Source organism: Hylobates moloch, unplaced genomic scaffold (genome assembly GCF_009828535.3).
Source record: "Hylobates moloch isolate HMO894 unplaced genomic scaffold, HMol_V3 SCAFFOLD_4, whole genome shotgun sequence".
NCBI lineage: Eukaryota > Metazoa > Chordata > Mammalia > Primates > Hylobatidae > Hylobates > Hylobates moloch.
In genome coordinates, this window is record NW_026652279.1 from 113121435 (window position 1) to 113140985 (window position 19551).

General features: G+C 41.7%; 1 protein-coding gene and 1 pseudogene across 1 annotated transcript in view; both read left to right on the forward strand.

Annotated features, from left to right (window-relative positions):
* WDFY2 (WD repeat and FYVE domain containing 2) overlaps window positions 1-19551 on the forward strand; it is a 322692-nt gene that overhangs the window by 873 nt on the left and 302268 nt on the right. The window lies entirely within an intron of this gene.
* LOC131383313 (small ribosomal subunit protein eS4, X isoform-like) lies at window positions 36-8856 on the forward strand (annotated as a pseudogene).

The following is a 19551-nucleotide window of genomic DNA, read 5'->3' on the forward strand; positions in this document are numbered from 1 at the left end:
CCGGACTGCGGAAGGACCGCGAAGTGGGGGCGGGGGCCGCGTCCGCGCGCGCGGGGCGGCTGCGGCGGTGAGCCTGCGCGTCAGGGCCGCTGGCCTCTCCTTGGCTGTTGGAGGTGATAGGGGTCGAGGGGAGGGAAAAAGGGGCTGGCGTCAGCGCCCCCTGTGAGGTGGCTGTAGCGTGGACGAGTAAGAAGGGCTGAGTAAAGTGGCCAAACACCTGGTTAGGAGAAGAGGGCAGGCCCGCAGCCGCCCTCCCGAGGAGGACTCGGGGCCTCGCGGGCGCTGGAGGAGGTTCCTGGGCCTCGGAGGGCCGCCCCGGCGCGGGCGCGAGCGGGCTCGGGCGGGGGAGGGGAAGTGAGAGGTTGTTTATGACCGGGGACTAATCTCCTCCGCGAGTCACAGTGCTCCCTCTGGGGAGTGCGGTTGAGGGGCTGTCCTCGCCCGGAGCCTCGCTCGGCCTCGGGGGAGCCACGAGAGATGGGAGTTGGACCCGCAGCGGGCCAAGAGCCCTGTCGGAGGACCCGCCAAAAAGGAAGCAAACCCTATTTTTCTTTATCCAACCCCAAATAGGGCCTAGGGGAAGACTCATATCGATAAATGGTTTGTTGCCCGTTTTATTCTCTGGGAAATACAACTGATCCTACCAAAGAAATACCTGTCTCATGCCGTGTTTACTTAGAGCCACAGAATACCTGTTTCAGAGCTGAAGGGGACCTGAGCCCATCATAATCCGTTACCTCGTGTGAAAGCGGAAAAACTGACTTCAACTTGCCCAGATGGCGCAGAGAATAGGTTTCCCGTAACCCCGCCTGTGTTTTTCCTTCAGCCTCGTCCCAAATGCCGTGGGAGGGAAGGCATTCCCTGTCAAGCTGCTGTCACCTTACCTGAAGTAAGGAGTCCACGCCTGCATGTCCGAGGAAAACAGTTTTCTCAAACACATTAGTTGAAAAACTGAAGACACTGCCTAAAATACAAGCTGAGTTAGAGACAGCCCTTGTAAGACTAGGTAGGTATTTACAGGGCCTCTCCCACTAGCTTTGTTTTTCCAGAGTTTGTTCTTTATCCAGAAATTCTTAATTTGCCTACTGATCATTTAAAGAAAGGGTTCTATTAACATTGACACAGAAGAGACACTTTGTGGCACTTTTTAAAAATCTGAGTTTCGTGACTTGGTATAACTTATGAAACTTACTGTTAATTTATAGCAGAGCTATTTGAGTAATATGCTCTTCTATGAGTATGATCAACAGAAGAAGTGTGATTTTTAAAGAGATTTGGACTACAAAATAAGAGCATGGAATATAGGCTTTACAGCCAGTACTTGCTGAGGATGTACTGTGTATTAGGTGTGGTGCATATAAAAAATAAATAAAATGTGGTCCCTATCTTCAAAGAGCATATGTTTTCCAGGAAAATGCTACATATTACTAGCTACTCCAAGGCAGAAAGTTGTTGGACACCAAATCAGAAAAAATAAAAATGTATTACCTTGGGGTGATGCAGGAACATTTTCCAAGGTTTCAGCTTTGCCTTAGTGTTTCTTAAACAGATCATAGATCTGAAGATAAGAATCAGAGTTCTGTGGCAAAATACGAGTTATTTTACCAGTTATAAAGATAAAATTTGTCTTTCAACTTGATCATTTGCATAATTTTATACAATTACTCTTTAGTTCTTTGTATTTGTGCTTTTCAAACTGGTCTGTGGACCCCAGCCTACTGAAAACATTCTCTAGGATCATAAGAATTTATTTTAGGAGTCTGTACATTATTCAGGTTTAAGAAACACTGTCTTAAAGGACTGGTATAATTTGGATATGGGTAAAGGAAGGGGAAGCTGCTAGTGAAAAGATCTTCCCGACATTGAAAATGTGAAGAAAGGAAGTTAGGACAGCATTGCTGAGGGCTTCCTGAGGAACAGTGAAGTTCAGCTAGGTTGGAGCAACAGGTGCGTGTAGAATAGTACAAGATCTAGAAGCACAGGTGAGATCTAGACAGTAGAGGGCCTTTATTCCAATCTATGGAGGTTTTTTCCCCCTATAAATTGGAGATTTATTTTTCAATTGGGTTGCTAAGTACAAAGCAATGTTTGAAAGAAATCAAACTAGACTACTGAAGATTAACATGCATTCACAATGACCTTACCTATTATTACAGTTATTCGAAATCATTTTTCAATGGAGCCATTGTCACAGGATCCTTGGAGTGTCACTTTTCCAGCTGGAAAAATGGCACCTCTGCCTGAGTTTTGGTCAGGCTCATTCTGCCCACCAGGCCCAGCAGGCTGCACTCTGCTCATGCTATGGCCTGGATCCCACGCCTGCCAAGTGCAAGCCAGGTGCAGAACAGCGAGGGGTGTGTGAGCTTGCAAGCATGGGGTCCGGCCACTGTATACAGCCAGGCATGCCAGCTGCAGGAGGGCGGGCAGCCCCAGGGGCTGGCCCCCTGCAAAGCTGTGGCTGGACCAGGTGTACTGCAAGCAGCTTCCACAGCTGGCACCAGGGAATGCAGTGGCACCTGGAAGCTTGGAGATGCCAGGAGCCGCAGAGCCCCAAAGAGGTTGTCACAGGGAGCTCCTAGGTCTGGGCTCCCCAAAGGACCACAGCTCTTCTCTCCTCTCTTCTCCCCTCTCTTTCCTTTCTTCTTCTCTCTTCTTTCCTTCTTGTGTTGCCCACAACATGGCAAGCAAGGGGCATATTTCCAGCCATGCCATTTGGCAGGTCCTGAGTTATTGTCCCACATCCAGGAAGAATGAGGTATGTGGACAAGTGGAGGGTGAGCAAGGCAAAGAGGTGCTTTGTTGAGTGACAGAACAGCTCAGAGGAGACCTGAGGGCAATGGGTAGCTTCTTTCTGCAGGCAGGTCATACCAATAAGTGTCCAGCTCTCAGCAGAGAGGAGACCCACAATGGGTAGTTCCTCTCAACAGGCAGGTCGTCCTGTCATCTGCTCAGCTCTCCACAGAGAGGAGACCCACAGTGTCCATAGACCCACAGTGGGTAGCTCCTGTCTGCAAGCAGGTCATCCCGTTGTCTGCCCAAGTCTGGTTCACTCCAGGGTTTCTATGGGCTTCTGAGAGGAAGAAGTGTGTGCTGATTGGTCCATGGGCAGGCCTGGAAAAAGCATCATAAGTTCTCACTCCGTTGCATGGAACTGGCAGCCTGGCCCCTGGCGTTACCGGGGACCCACCCCTTTCCGCCCAGGAGCCTGTGTGACTCCTGCTGCCATTAACCTGCCATCCACAGTGCCCATGGTGCCCAGGTTGTTCATGCCGAGTGGTACCTACAGGCCTTCACTGAGCTGCCCTTATTCCCCCCTCGGCCTGCCTCCCTCCTGTTTTCATCAGCATCCAAAGTCCACAGGGGACCGAGGCAGCAGGGGGCTTGTGTGTCAATGCTGCTCCAAGCATGTGCACACCTGGCCGGGTTGTGACAGCACCCAGGGTTGGTCACAACTTTGCTCTGAAATCAGAGCGGGTGCTGGGAACGGGGAGAGGCCAGGCAGTGGGAGCAGGCACTTCCAAGCCTGCGGGAGCAGGGAGCTTCCTGGTCCCCTGAGAGTGGGTCTCCTCTCTGCAGAGAGCTGAGAAGATGACAGGATGACCTGCCTGCTAAGAGGAACTACCCACTGTGGGTCTCCTTTCTGCTGAGAGCTGGACACTTATTGGGATGACTTGCCTGCAGAAAGAAGCTACCCATTGCCCCCTCAGGTCTCCTCTGAGCTATTCTGTCGCTCAACAAAGCACCTCTTTGCCTTGCTCACCCTCCACTTGTCGGGAGATGAATGGGTCCACAACCATGACTGGGTGGCTGCAGCTGCACCCAGGAGGGCAGGACTCCCACTCTTCCAATTTGGAAGGGAGCAGGGCTTCTGCCTGTTCCCAGCTCTTGCTGGCTCTGTGGAGAACTGCGGCTGTAGCCATGCCTCCCTGATTGTAGCCAGCGTCAGGGCAGCAGCCACTTCAGACAGGCCGCTGCCATCATCACCATCATGGCTCTTTCTTCCCTGACTCGATGGTGTTAGCAGGTTGTCATCCTAGGGTCATAAGTGAAAGTATGTAGTAGAGATAGGGTTAGATGCAAAGGTAAGGAAAGCCAAGTCCGGTGAGCCAGCCATAACCAGAACCTATGCTTATGATGATAACTTCTGAGATCAGAGATTATGTGTCCAGTTCAGAAGTCCAGACGTAGTGGAAGGTGAGGCGCTGAGGCAGAACAGGAAAGAAATGAGGACATACATAGGCAGAAATTAGGAAGCACTGAGAAGCGGTCCGTAGACAAAGTTGTGAAGTAAGCCAAGTTTATTATTAGTGACTGGTTGACAGTTTAGCTATTGGTGGATGATGCCTTAAAGCAGTGGTTATTAGCCAAGAAATGCACATCAGCATTACCCATAAGGCTTAAAAAAATAATGTGCCAAGTGCCCATCCCCAGAGGAAAGGAATTCAGTAGATTTGAGATAGACCTTGGTCATTTCATTTTTTTTAAAGTTCTTGAGGTTAATCTTATACATAATTCTGATTAGGAACCACATGCTTAATGTATAAGAATAATGTATGTACCTGGCATCTAGTAGTACTCAGTAAATAACTTTAAAAATTCACAAAACTTTAGAGTGAACTACATTTTTAAATAGAACTCCTAAAATAAATCTGCACACTAGAGGAAAAAAAAAACCCTGGGTGATCACCAATGTATTTAACAATAGATTTGTATCATATGGATATTTATGAATTCAACTATGTTTGGCAAAAAAGAAAAAGAGAAAACCAAATACTGCTGGAGATTCCCGCTCTTCCCTCAGTGAGCTTAGGCCCTGGAGTGAGCAAAAGATGAAAAACATGAATCTCTTCTTCACTCAACTTCTATCTGTGATTCCAGAAAGATTCTGGTTATATTCAGCCTTATTTTTCTAAAATATGGCCCCCAAATGCAGGACAAGTATTTCACCAGACTCACTTGAAGAAACAGTGAGCTCTTGCAGTGCTAGAGAGAAAACTAGTTAGAGTAGTCTGTGCTGAGCCTTGTAATGTTACAGTCTAAAGAATTAGGGAAGATTTTTCTGGGAGGGCAATAGTCAGAATAGGTGTATTGGAGAAAACTTCCTCTTTGCTGCTGCTTTTAAAGGAATGTTTTCTTAATGCTCTTGCTCCAATTTAAAAGGGCATAAATAAATTATATGAAAACCTTTGAAAGAATGGTGACCCTGGCTTAAATAATAACCTAAATTGTTGAAATGGAGCTATTCTAACAATTAAAACTGATGAATTAGATTCATTTGTAAGAGCCAACCAGAGCCCTTTTAAATTATTTTAAGCCAATTAAGCAGGGTAACACAGTTTAAAAATAATTATGTGCCAATGACTTGGTTTATGATATCTAGATGTGCCATCTGAGCAGAATAATCAGATACACTTAGTATTCCTCATATGTAACCTAACAAAGTTTCTTTTGGCTGTCTTACCATTTCCTCAGCGCTCTGCTATACTACTCTTTGAGATCACATTATTCAATGATATGGAGAGGTTGAGAACATAAATAACATAAAAGTTATAAGCATAAAAAAATTAGATGCAAAACTGTCCAGCCAATGTAATCAGTTAATACACATCTAAGGAAATTTAATTTTCGTCATACTAATGTTACATCAGCCCTCAAAAGAAAATGCTGGTAGAGATGACTATTAAGAAATTAGATCTTTCCAATGAATGGTGTTTCACAGTAATAGTTGAAGTCTCAGACAATTCAAGATCAGCCCTGAAAATGGGTACATCCAGATTGACAATTAGAATCAAAGTGGAACAGCAGAAGAACATGAACATTGCAGTCATTCTTTCAACTAATATTAATTCCACACCTAATATGTGACAGCCACTGTGTTAGGTCCTCAGAGAATTTATAATCCAGTGGAAAGACAAGACAGATAAACAGATAATGAGAATACAATATTATGATGTCAGCAGACCCCAGGCATAAAATAAGATGACTTATAGGGTTCCTTTGACAATTTGAGGTAACATACCATATTTTATCAATGTTAAGACCATGAGTTGTAACAAACACCATTATTTTTGGACCATGGAGGGGACCGGAGGGAAATGCTGCTACTTAAACTATGACACATAGAATTTTTCCACATTGTATTGAATTCTGCTAAGAGCATTAGTGATGCAACATTTTTTAAAATAATATTCCACTATTTGGTATTTTTTTTGCAAGCTTTTGGGGTCCATTCTATGAGTTTCAATGCTGGTGCTTTCTTACTCCAACTCAAAGGTATCAATGAAGGGTTTTCAGATCACAACCAGTATTTAAATCCTTTCTTTAAATGATTAGTTGACTGAAATGTCAAGGGTTTGCAGTTGTCTAGTCATGCCACCAGGAATAACCAGGAAGTTTGCACATGTTCAGGCTGTGACAACTACATCACAACTACCTTCTGGTGACAGCATTGTAAGACACCATGATTGTAAGATGCCATTCCAGTTTTAGAAATATTGGAAAGATGTACATCTTAGATTTGGCAAAATATCATTTATTGCTGGCAGCTATTAAAATATGTGTTATTAGGAGAATGTACAAAGAGCTCTGTGAGCACTGAGGATAGAGCACCTAACTCTCACAAAGGAAGGGATATTTGAGCAGACAGAAGTCATGAGGATGCATGAGTGGGTAAGAAGGGGCAGTTTAGAGCTGCAACTACATGTGTGGGAGACTGGTAGGACTGGATGCTGGGCCATGTCAAGACGGGTTTCATGTGCTCAACTAAAAAATTTTGAATCTTATTATTTGGGTGATAGACAAAGTTTTGGGGTCAGGGAGTGACCCTGATGATATAATTTGGCTATATCAAATCTCATGTTGAAATCTGATCCCCCGTATTGATGGTGGGGTCTGGTGGGAGGTGATTGGATTACGGGGATAAGTCCCTCATGAATGGCTTGGTGCCATTGTCTGAGGATTGAGTGAATTCTCACTCTTTGTTTCTGCAAGGTCTGGTTGTTAAAAAGAGCCTGGGACCTTTCTCCCGTTTCCCTCTTGCTTCCTCTCTCGTCATGTGACAAACCACTCTCCTTCCCCTTCCACCATCATTAGAAGCTTCCAAAAGCAGAGGCTCACTTTTTCCTTGCCTAACGCAGCCACGGCTTGTGGTCCCAAGAAGCGTCTGAAGCAAGTAGCAGCTCCAAAGCACTGGATGCTGGATAAGTTGACCAGTATGTTTGCTCCTTGTCCATCCACCAGTCCCCACAAGTTGAGAGTGTCTTCCCCTCATCATTTTCCTAAGGAACAGACTTAAGTATGCCCTGAAAGGAGATGAAGTAAGGAAGATTTGCATTCAGTGGTTTATTAAAATTGATGGCAAGGTCTAAACTGATATAACCTACCCTGTTGGATTCATGGAGGTCATCAGCATTGACAAGACAGAAGAGAATTTCTGTCTGATCTATGACACCAAGAGTCTCTTTGCTGTACATCATATTACACCTGAGGAGGCCAAGTACAAGTTGTGCAAAGTGAGAAAAATCACTTAAGGAATCCCTCATCTGGTGACTCATGATGGTCACACCATCTGCTACCCTGATCCCCTTATCAAGGTGAATGATACCATTTAGATTGATTTGGAGACTGGCAAGATTACTGATTTCATCAAATTCGACACTGGTCACCTGTGTATGGTGATTGGAGGTGCTAACCTGGGAAGAATTGGTGTGATCACCAACAGAGAGAGGCACCCTGGATCTTTTGACATTGTTCACATGAAAGATGCCAATGGCAACAGCTTTGCCACTTGACTTTCCAACATTTTTGTTATTGGCAAGGGCAACAAACTGGATTTCTCTTCCCTGAGGAAAGGGTATCCGCCTCACCATTGCTGAAGAAAGAGACAAAAGACTGCCAAACAGAGCAGTGGGTGAAATGGTCCCAGGATGACGTGTTAGATCTTTGTACATAATTAAAAATAACGTGGCATGATTAATAGCAAAAAAAAAAAAATCAGAGTCTCATGCCATGCATGCATCTTGTACAGCCTGCAGAACCATGTGCCAAATAAACCTCTTTTCTTTCTTTTTTTTTTTTTTTGAGACAGAGTCTCACTCTGTTGCCCAGGCTGAAGTGCAATGGCGCTATCTTGGCTCACTGCAACCTCCACCTCCCAGGTTCAAGTGATTCTTCTGCCTCAGCCTCCCAAGTAGCTGGGATTACAGGCACCTGCCACCATGCCCAGCTAATTTTGTATTTTTAGTAGAGACGGGGTTTCACCACGTTGGCTGGGCTGATCGCGAGCTCATTACCTCAGGTGATCTGCCCACCTCAGCCTTCCAAAGTGCTGGGATTACAGGTGTGAACCACAGCACCCAGCTTAAACCTCTTTTCCTTATAAATTGCCCAGCCTTGGGTATTCTTTTATAGCAATGCAAAACAGACTAAGACACCCAATAATCAGATTCCTATTTTAGAAAGATAAATTCAGTAGTGATTTGGAGAATGGATTAGAATGAGAAGACAGTGGGCAAGGAGATAAGTTAGACAATTTCTTTTCTTTTTTTTTTTTTTTTTTTTAAGATGCAATCTCACTCTGTAGCTTAGGCTGGAGTGCAGTGGCACAATCTCTGGTCACTACAACCTCTGCCTCCCAGGTTCAAGCAATCCTTGTGTCTCAGCCTTCCGAGTAGCTGGAATTACAGGCATGCACCACCACACTCAGCTAATTTTTGTGTTTTTAGTAGAGATAGGGTTTTGCCATGTTGCCCAAGCTGGTCTCAAACTCCTTGACTCAAGTGACCCACCCTCAGCCTCCCAAAGTGCTGGGAGCCACTGCGTGAGCCACAGTGCCCAGTTGACAATTTCTGCATTAATCCACAGAACACATAAAAGCACTGTGGAAGTGGCAACGGGGAAGGTGAGAAGAGGATTATCAAAGACATTGCGATGATAGAATGGACAGGACTTGGTGAACTGAGTTGATGCAGGCAGAATCATGATATTATGTGATTAAAGCCATCTTGTGTCATATAAGGTGAATATCATCAAGCTACTGATAACTGTAAATTCTAATAAGATGTATAACTCATTTCTAAAGGACAAATGGTGTTTATTCAGTCATTTGCTTAACAAATATTTATTGAATGTCTATGTGTAGGAGCTGGGAATGTAGGAATGAATAAAACGGGAAATAATGCCTGTCCTTATGAAGTTTACATTCTAGTGGGAGAGGTGACAAATAAGTATAATATGTGGTATATTCACATTAAGTGTTAAAGAGGAAGAATAAAGCAGGGAAAGGAAATGAAGTGCTGCAGAGGGAGGAGGTTTGGAGTTTAAGACGTGGAGAACAGGGAAAGGCATCACTGAGGGTGTCAATGATGTTTCAGTAGAGACTGGACAGAGCTGTGCAGATACCTCAGGAAAACCCAATTTTATCTATTTATTTTACTGGAGTGCTGTAATCTGAATGTTTGTCTCCTATCAAAATTCATATGTTCAAATCCTGACCCCCAAGGTGATGATATTAAGAGGCAGGACCTTTGGGAGGTGATTAGGCAGAGACCTCATGAATGAGATGAGTGCCTTTATATAAGAGGCCTGGGGGAGCTTATTCACCTCATGTGAAGACAGAGCAAGAAGGCACCATCTACAAACCAGGTCCTCACCAGACAGCAAATCTGCCAGCACCTTGATCTTGGACTTCCTAGTCTCCAGAAGTATGAGAAATTTCTGTTTTTTATAAACAATCTGGATTATGGTTTGTTTTTTTGTTTTGTTTTGTTTTTGACAGAGTCTCGCTCTGTCATCTAGGCCGGAATGCAGTGGCACGATCTCGGCTCACTGCAACCTCCAACTCCCAGGTTCAAGCAATTCTCCTGCCTCAGCCTCCTGAGTAGCTGGGATTACAGGTGCCTGCCATGACGCCCAGCTAATTTTCTCGTCTTTTTAGTAAAGACGGGGTTTCACCATGTTGGCCAGGCTGGTTTCGAACTCCTGACCTCAAGTGATCCACCCGCCTTGGCCTCCCAAAGTGCTAGGATTACTGGCTTGAGCCACCGTGCCTGGCCAGTTTTATGGTATTTTGTAATTGCAGCCCAAACTGACTAAGACGTGAAGTTTAGTTAAACATTTGCCGTTTGCTATGCTGATCTTAAAGTATTATCTGTTGGTAAATATTCTTTGCTGATAATAAGTATTCTTATTAATAACAAGTATTAATAATATGTATTCCTCACTAATGCTTAATACAAATCCTTACTAATAGCAGTATTAGTATTAATTAGTATTAATCAGTATTCTTTGCCAATAAGGGTTCTCACTGACAGAAAATCAATTATTCATTAAATATTATTGAGATACTTCTTGATCTTATAGTAGACAGGTACCGTTTTAGATTCTGGGAATTCAGTCATAACTGAGATAGGTGTAATCCCTACCCTCAAAGGGTTGCCAGAGAAAACACCGGACTCAATTGAATTGGAATTTCAGATAAAAAACACATGATTTTTAGCATAAATATGTTTATGTGATACTTATACTAAACATACCATGTGATATTTGGAATATACTTATACTAAAATGTATACTAAATGTGTTGATAACCTGAAATTCAAATTTAACTGGTCTTCCTGTGTTTTTATTTGCTGAGTCTGGCAATTCTATGCTCTCACTACACTTACAACCTAACATGCTGGAAGCAGAGATTTGTAAATACAAATAGCATACAGTGAACAATGCTGTATAACCTGGGAAGCCATAAATTAGAAGGCACTGGGACCCTAAATGTATGGAGAAAAACTGTCAGCCAACCAGGAACATCCACCCTTAAAGCAAGAAATAAACTTCTGTCATATTTGAGCCATTATGTTTTGGATCCATTTGTGCCATGGTCTATTTGTTATGCCAGCTTAACCTAACTAACAATGTGTCCTGCAATCTACTATCATTTCCAAATTTACTACAGAATCAAAAGTTTTCATATAATATACCAACAGCTAATATATGCAAATAAAGGCAACAGGAAGATGGGCCAAACCCTAAAAATGCTTATGCTGTAGTCATCATTCTATTAACAATATAGCTTTAAACCTAAGTATTTTCAAAATGGTCATGAGGGACGTCAGATCATTTTAGGAAAATTACATAACTTGATGGCTTCCCTAAGCAGCTAATACTACACATTTATACATTATTCCTGGTGATTAAAACATTTTCTTTCAGCTAATTATTGAATGTAGAGACAGGTTTTGTAGGCTCTAAAATTTTAAATAAGACATGGTTTTTGCCTTCAGAAAGTATATGGCCTAATAGAGGAAATAAAGATACAAAATACTAGCAGAATATGATCAGTGCCAAAAGATATGTGCAAATTGTATCTCTAATTGGAGTGAGAAATTCATTCAGATTAGAGGGGATTGAAAAGAAGCTGAATGAGGAAGCATTTTTTCCCTCAAAGCTTTACAATTTTCTGTCTTTTTTGAATTTAAAAGTAGAGCTTATTGTCAAGAATTTGCAAAATACAAATATAAGAGAGAAAAACAAATATCATTTCTAATCTCACTACCCAGAGATAGCCACTAATAACATTTTTGTATATATTACCTCCTTTATGTTTTAAATAAAATTGGGGTCTTATTATATATTCTTTTTTTTGTGTTTTTCCACTTAAGGTGAGCATTTTTCATATCATTAAATAATTTGTAAAAATACGACTTTTTCACAAGTGCATAATTTATCCCATAGATGTGATTTATTTTCCTCTTATGACAAGACATTTTGTTGATTTCTAAATGTTTTACTTTTATAAATGTTGCATTGAACAGCCCTATACATAGATATTTGTAATAGTTCAACTACTATTTTTTGAACACTAGTTACTGCTCTGGATGTTGGAGATACATTAGTGAACAAACAGTCCAAAGTCCCTGCCCTCATGGGGAGGAGGAAAGAGAGACAATAAGGATGTAAACTATAAATTACATCAAATAGTGATGAGTGCTCTGGAGAAAACTAAATCAGGGATGGGGAATAAGAAGTGATGATGTAGGGGCCTTGGGATTATAGTTTTAAATAGGATGGTCAGGAAAGAATGATAAAATGACATTTGATCAAATACCTGAAGGTGGTGAAGCAGCAAACCAGATAGATACTGGAGAAAAACATTCCAGGCAATGAGAAGCACGCAAAGACCCTGAGTTTGGAGTGGATCTGACATATTTAAGGAACAGCAGCAAGGAGGCCAGAATAGCTGAAGCAGAGTTCATAGGAAAGCTGTAGGAGGTGAAGAAGTCCAAGAGGACCTTCTGATGCTAAATGGAATTTGGCCTCTATGCCCAGAGATAGGAAAGCATTGGAGGGTTTTGCACAGAGGGCTATCTGATCATTTTGGCTATTCTGTGAGAGTAAACTATAGAGGGTAGAAACAGGGAAAGTCAGGAGGTTGTTGCTGTAATCCAGGTGGGCAATGATGTTGGCTTTTGGACAGTGGGGATAACAGTAAAGGTGGTGAGAAATGGGTTTTTATTGGCTTAGTGTGGGGTTTGAGAAAAAGGAGTCAGGGATGACTAAGGCATCTCCAGTTAGTTCCTTAGGATAAATGTCAAGAATGGGAATTTATTAATGCATTTTTAGAGCTCTTTATAAATATGGCCAGATTGTTCACCTGGAAAGTTAAGTTAGTTTATATTTGCAGTATTCTCCATGAGAAAACAGTTTATAAAAGTTTTTGAGAAAAAGTGTTTCAGCTAGAATTTTTTAATAGCTTTGCAAATTACACAAGCTTGCATAGAGAATTATTAGAGATCTGAAACATTCACTTAAAGCTTGCATGTATATGTTACTACATTTTAACCAGGAAAATCTTTCTGATAGAGATTACCAAAGTCTAGGTGTTTCCCTTTTGAGCCTGTACTATTGAAATAACTAAAACATAGAGTGGAATTTGATAAATGCCAAAAAAAAAAGTTCCAAATACTATAAGAAGCATTTACCCAAGAGAAAAGGACAAGAAAGAGGAACTTTATAAATTATTAGAGAAGAGGGTACAGAACCAGGGACCTGACTTGTCAAAGCAAAGAGAAAAAAATAATTTCTCTTTTGCTCTTAGAAAAGCAAGTAGGTTTTTAAAAAAATTACCAAAACGTCAAATGAAGCAAAGAATAAGATGTTAGATTGAGAAAGCCATTGTTGACTTTTATAAGTCTTTTTTTTTTTTTTTTTGAGATGGAGTCTTGCTCTGTCTCCCAGGATGGAGTGCAGTGGCGCATCTCGGCTCACTGCAAGCTCCGCCTCCCGGGTTCACGCCATTCTCCTGCCTTAGCCTCCCGCGTAGCTGGGACTACAGGTGCCTGCCATCACACCTGGCCAATTTTTTTGTATTTTTTTAGTAGAGATGGGGTTTCACGGTGTTAGCCAGGATGGACTCGATCTCCTGACCTCGTGATCCGCACACCTCGGCCTCCCAAAGTGCTGAGATTACAGGCGTGAGCTACCGCGCCTGGCCTGTAAGTCTTTTTAGTGGAATGTAGATGCAGAAGAAATAAGGTAAATTAGATCACTAGGAGTTTTAGTGAATGAAGTCAGAGAATATATAACTTCTCTTTTTGCACAAAAAAAATAAAGGAAAAACTCGAATATGTTTTTAGGTAGAAAAAGAGCAAGGAAAAACTGAGGCTGTGAGAAAGGTATAATTGGTATGGCAGGTCTCTGGAGCAGGAGAGGACAGGGTCAGCTTCATAGATGGGGTCATTAGGATGTGAAAGATGGAGCAATGACTTCTCTGAGACCAGAAATAATGACAAGAATACAAGCAAAGTAACTAGCACAATTCCCAGTGTGATGGTTAATTTTATGCGTCAACTTGACTGGATCACAGGATACCCAGATATTTGCTCAAACATTATTCTTGGTGTGTCTATGAGGGTGTTTCTGGATGAGATTAACATCTGAATCTATAGACTGAGTAAAGCAAACTGCTATCCCTAATGTGGGTGGACCTCATGCAATCAGTTGAGGGCTAAATAGAACAAAAAGACTAAGTAAGAGAGAGTTCCTTCTGCCTGACTGCCTTTGAGCTGGAACATTGGTGTTTTTCAGGCTCAAACTGTAATACTGGTTCTTCTCAGGACTTGAGCCTGCTTGCCTTCAGATTGGAACTTTACCATCCACTCTCCTGGTTCTCAGGCCTTCAGGGAAGACTAGAACTATGCCACTGACTCTCCTGGTCTCCAGTTTTTCAACTTCAAATCTTGGGATTTAGTCTCCATGATCATGTGAGTCAATTCCATGTAATAAGTCTCATAGATAGAGAGATAGATAGATTAGATAGATGATAGATAGATAGATAGATAGATAGATAGATAGATAGATAGATAGATAGATAGATAGATAGATCTTTCATTGCTTTTGTTTCTCTGGAGAGCCCTAATATAACCAGTATTTAGTAAATGTTTAATATGTGTTGAATGACAATTATAGAGGAAATCAGAGGTGGAGAGGATGTATGCAGAGGGAGCTTTGAGAAGTGGACAGCTGCCCACACTAACCAGTGAGACTAAAGACCCATCCAAGTTCTTCAAGGAGATTGCTTTGGTAGCTATGAGAATAATATGGACAAGCAAGCAAGTCATCTGGACTCTTGATGGGCAGAGATGCCACGCTGGCAAGCAGGTGGTCAACCTCTAGGAGATTCAACAAGCACGCCTGTGAGGGTTCGGAGCGCTGTGTCAGGAATGTGATGGGAAGTAACAGGCAAAGGCAAAATATTACTGGCATTAAGGAAATGGCATTAAAGAAAACAGACACTTCACTGTCTACTTGTGTTAGACTTTCCCCATGGTCATTTAATCTAACACACCTGTAAGCTAAGTGTTTCTACTTTTTCAGAAAAAGAAATGGAAACTAAGTCACATTAATTAACATAGTCCAGGGTCACAAAGCAAAATGGAACAAGAACCTGGATCTGAATTCAGAGGCAGAATACTGGATAAGTATGACGGTACTTATTGTTGGCCCACCTGTGGGAGTTGGGGGTTAGGGACAGGTTTCCCAACCTTGTGATGACTATAGGAACCGGGATTCAAGGGAGACACAGGCAGAAAGGAAAATGTCAGGGAGACCATCGACAAAGTATCTTGTAAGGCAGGAATTTGCTCACAGGAAAATGGGAAGGATAAAAGGGGACGTTAGTGAGAATATCATTTTAATATTCAGTTCACTTATATCCAAAGACCCATGTCCTAAAAGAAAGTGTGAACAAAATAGCTTAACATCTTATTATGCAATATCTATCACTGATGATAGGCACATAAGGAGTTCTCATTACATCTACTTAATTTGCCAGATTAACTGATGCTCCTTGTTCATTTTTTCTTTACTTTTTCTTTTTAGAGATAGGGTCTTGTTCTGTTGCCCAGGCTTGGGTGCAATGGCATGATCATAGCTCACTGCAGCCTCGAACTCCTGGCTCCAGTGATTCTCTTGCCTCAGCCTCCCTTGTAGTTGGACTACAGGTACAAATCACCATGTCTGGCTCTTGTTCTTTAACACATGCTTGTAGCTCAAAACTAGTAGAATTCCCTCTGATACATTTGTGAACCTCTGCTTCTACTACAAGTTTTATGCTACTGAAGTCAGTTGCCTTTTTCTCAAACCTGCTTTTACCAATTGAAATTGTTATTGAAATTAATTAAATAGATAAACCAGTGAAATACGAAACGAAAGTCAGTCACTAAAGAAATTACTGGCAAATTAAATGTAAGCAAAACAACTGCAAAAGCCTCGAAAAAGTGAATAGAAATTTACAGATATTTTGCTGGCAAATGAAATACATTTGTAGTTTAAGTTAAAATTTAAAATTAAAGATATGTATGTATCATTTTTAAATTTCTCTGTTTAAATTGACTTTTTCCCTTCACCAATCACAATACCAGTGTTGGATAAGGGAACTTTCACTATATCCTGTGTTGTATTTGTATGGTACTCTTGATCATCATTCTTTTAATAAAAGCACAATCTATCTAGAAAAGCCAAAATAAAGACTGGAGTCCATATTCTTTTAGTGACTCCATTCAGCACTTTCATGTGAATCCTCAGTACTGCATCTAATACTACATATCTTCTTAGACTGTTCCTCCAAGTCTTAGGGAGAATGTGATTCTTACATAGTAAAGTTTGTATCATGAACATTTATGGCTCACTTGTATTCACAAGATTATGAGGAATTATGCATTTAGGAGCAGGTTAGGTTGTCATCATCGTTGTTTCATGATAAGCCAATGTGTGCAGCATGTTAATAGTTTTCTCTGTAAGGAATCTTAGAAATAATTGAGTGCACTTCTCTAGTATTAAAAATGAGTAAATGGACAGGCATAGTGGTGTGCACTTTTAGTCTCAGCTACTCAGGTGGCTGAGACAGGAGAACTGATTGAGCACAAGAGTTCTGGGCTATAGTGTGCTATGCCAAGCGGGTTCTGCACTAAGTTTGGCATTAATATGGTAACCTCTCGGGACAGGGAACTACCAGGTTGCCTAAGGAGGGGTGAACTGGTCTAGGCTGGAAATGGAGCAGGTCAAAATTCCCATGCTGATCAGTAGTGGGATGGCACCTGTGAATAGCCACTGCCCTCCAGCCTAGGCAACATAGCAAGACCCCATCTGTCTCTAATTTTTTAAAAAATGAGTAAACTGAGAACTAGGGTTAAATAAACTTGCCCAAGGTAGAAATTTATTGAAATAAAATTAAGGAAAATGTTTATATAGCCCTTAACATTATGTCTTCTCCATGATATATAACACTTCAAATCTAAGGATCTCAAAACACTTTTAAATCAGATCATTAATTCTTCTGATATCTATGTATCAAATAATTCTATTTTCTACCAGCTGGTTGTCCCTTGTCAGACACTAAAAGTCAACATTTTCTTTGTGGATGAATCAATTGAGAGTTGCATTCATCTGGGAATAACAAGGGTTCACCTGAAAAACAAGGGTTATTTTTATCACATATGTCTGAGGTAGTCAGTCCAGGCCTCATCTGTCCACTGTGTACTTCATAATGTCATCAGGAACATTAAGCTTTCTCTGTTTTCTTGTTCAGCCATTCTCAATATATGCTTGTCAATTCATAATTACCTAATTCACCTGAAGTATTGTAGGTTTGGTTTGGTAGAAGTAATAGGAAGGAGAAAAGAAAGCATGCCAGCTGAGCTGGCCTTCCTTAAAAAAGAGATTTTTCTGGCTCACGCCTGTAATCCCAGCACTTTGGGGAGGCCGAGTTGGGTGGATTGCCTGAGGTCAGGAGTTCGAGACTAGCCTGACCGACATGGTGAACCATCATCTCTACTAAACATACAAAAATTAGCCAGGTGTGGTGGGTGTCTGTAAGCTACTTGGGAGGCTGAGGCAGGAGAATCGCTTGAACCCAGGAGGCAGAGTTTGCAGTGAGCTGAGACTGGGCCATTGCACTCTAGCCTGGGCAACAAGAGCAAAACTCCATCTCAAAAAAAAAAAAAAAAAAAAACCAAGAGATTTTCTAGAACTGTGCCTAAGTGGCCAACTATTGATCTGATTTGCCAACTATATCACATGGCCATTTCTATTTGCACAGGAGGCTGGGAAATGTAGTTTTTGGCTGCAAGTATGGCCACCTCCAACCAAACTGAGGCAATTAGTAAGGAAGGTGAAGATAGGTGTTGGTTGGGAGTGGGGGTGACTGGTGATCTTTGTTACTGCAGGGCTGTTGCCAAGATTAGAAAGAATGTATGTGTGGTTCCTGGCTTATACCTGTCATCTAGTAGATGCTGAAAAACGGGGAGCTCTTATTTTGTTAGAAAAGATAAAACAAGTGGTAATGTTTCCAAATTTCTTTCATAGTAATTGTGCAGTGTTTTCATACATGCAATGAATCCAATGTGGTAATAAGATAACTTTTAGTAGAAGAACAAATTTTTACTAAACTGCCATTTTGCACTAAAATACTGGTACCACAACTTTTAAAAACTAATTTGATTAACCAGATTATCATTTGAACAACGGACAATGAATGTGTACTACAGTCTCAAAAATTTTAAAATATAAGTAACTTTTTCCTCTACCTGTGTTTTATGAGTTGGAAAATATTTGTTTATTGTACAGTCACATAATGATGTTTCCATCATGGATGCACCACATATACAACTGTTCCATAAGATTATAAGGGAGCTGAAAAATTCTTAGGGCCTAGTGACATCAGTTGTAATGTCATAGCACAACAGCTTACTCATATGTTTGTGGTGATGTTGGTGTAAACCTACTATACTGCCAGTCATATAAAAGTAAAGTATATACAGTTATGTACACTACATAATACTTGATCATAAATGACTGTTACTGGTTTATATATTCAGTATATTAAACTTTTTACCATTATTTTAGAGTATGTTCCTCTACTTATTAAAAAAAAAAAAGGGTTAACTGTAAAATAACCTCAGGCAGCTCCTTCAGGAGGTATCCAAAGGCATTGTTATGGTGGGAGATGACAGCTCCATGCCTGTTATTGCCTCTGAAGACCATGCAGGACACCATGTGGAGATAGAAGACGGTGACATTGAGGATCCTGACCTTGTGCTGGCATAGGCTAATGTGTGTGTTTGTGTCTTAGTTTTTAACAAAAAAGTTTATAAAGTAAATAAACAGAAAATAGCATATAGAATAAGGATATAAAGAAGGGAAATATTTCTGTATAGGGGTACAATGTATGTGTGTTTGTTTTTTCTTTTGGGGGGTTTGTTTTGTTTTGTTTTTTGAGACAGGATCTCACTCTGGTTGCCCAGGCAGAAGTGGCGCCATCACAGCTCACTGCAGCCTTGATTTCCCGGGCTCAGGTGATTCTTCCACCTCAGCTTGCCGAGTAGTTGGGACTACAGGCACGCACCACCATGCCTGGCTAATTTTTTGTATGTTTAGTAGAGACATGGTTTCACCATGTTGCCCAGGGTGGTCTCGAACTCTTAGACTCAAGCAATCCGCCCGCCTCAGCTTCTCAAAGTGCTGGGATTACAGGCGTGAGCCACTGCATCCAGCTGTGTGTGTGTGTGTGTGTGTGTGTGTGTGTGTGTGTGTGTGTGGTTTGTTTTTTGTTTTTTTCTTTTTTTTGAGACAGAGTCTCGCTCTGTCACCAGGCTGGAGTGCAGTGGCATGATCTCAGCTCACTGCAACTCTGCCTCCCGGGTTCAAACAATTCTCCTGCCTCAGCCTCCCAAGTAGCTGGGACTACAGGCACAAGCCGCCACCCCCAGCTAATTTTTGTATTTCTAATAGAGACTGGGTTTCACCGTGTTAGCCAGGATGGTCTCAATCTCCTGACCTCCTGATCTGCCCGCCTGGGCCTTCCAAAGTGCTGGGATTACAGGCATGAGCCACCGCGCCTGGCCGTGTGATTTAATCTAAGTGTTATTACAGGAGAGTCAAAAAGTTAAAAGAGGCCGGGCGCGGTGGCTCACGCCTGTAATCCTAGCTCTTTGGGAGGCCAAGGCAAGTGGGTCACCTGAGGTTAGGAGTTTAAGACCAGCCTGGCCAACATGGTGAAAC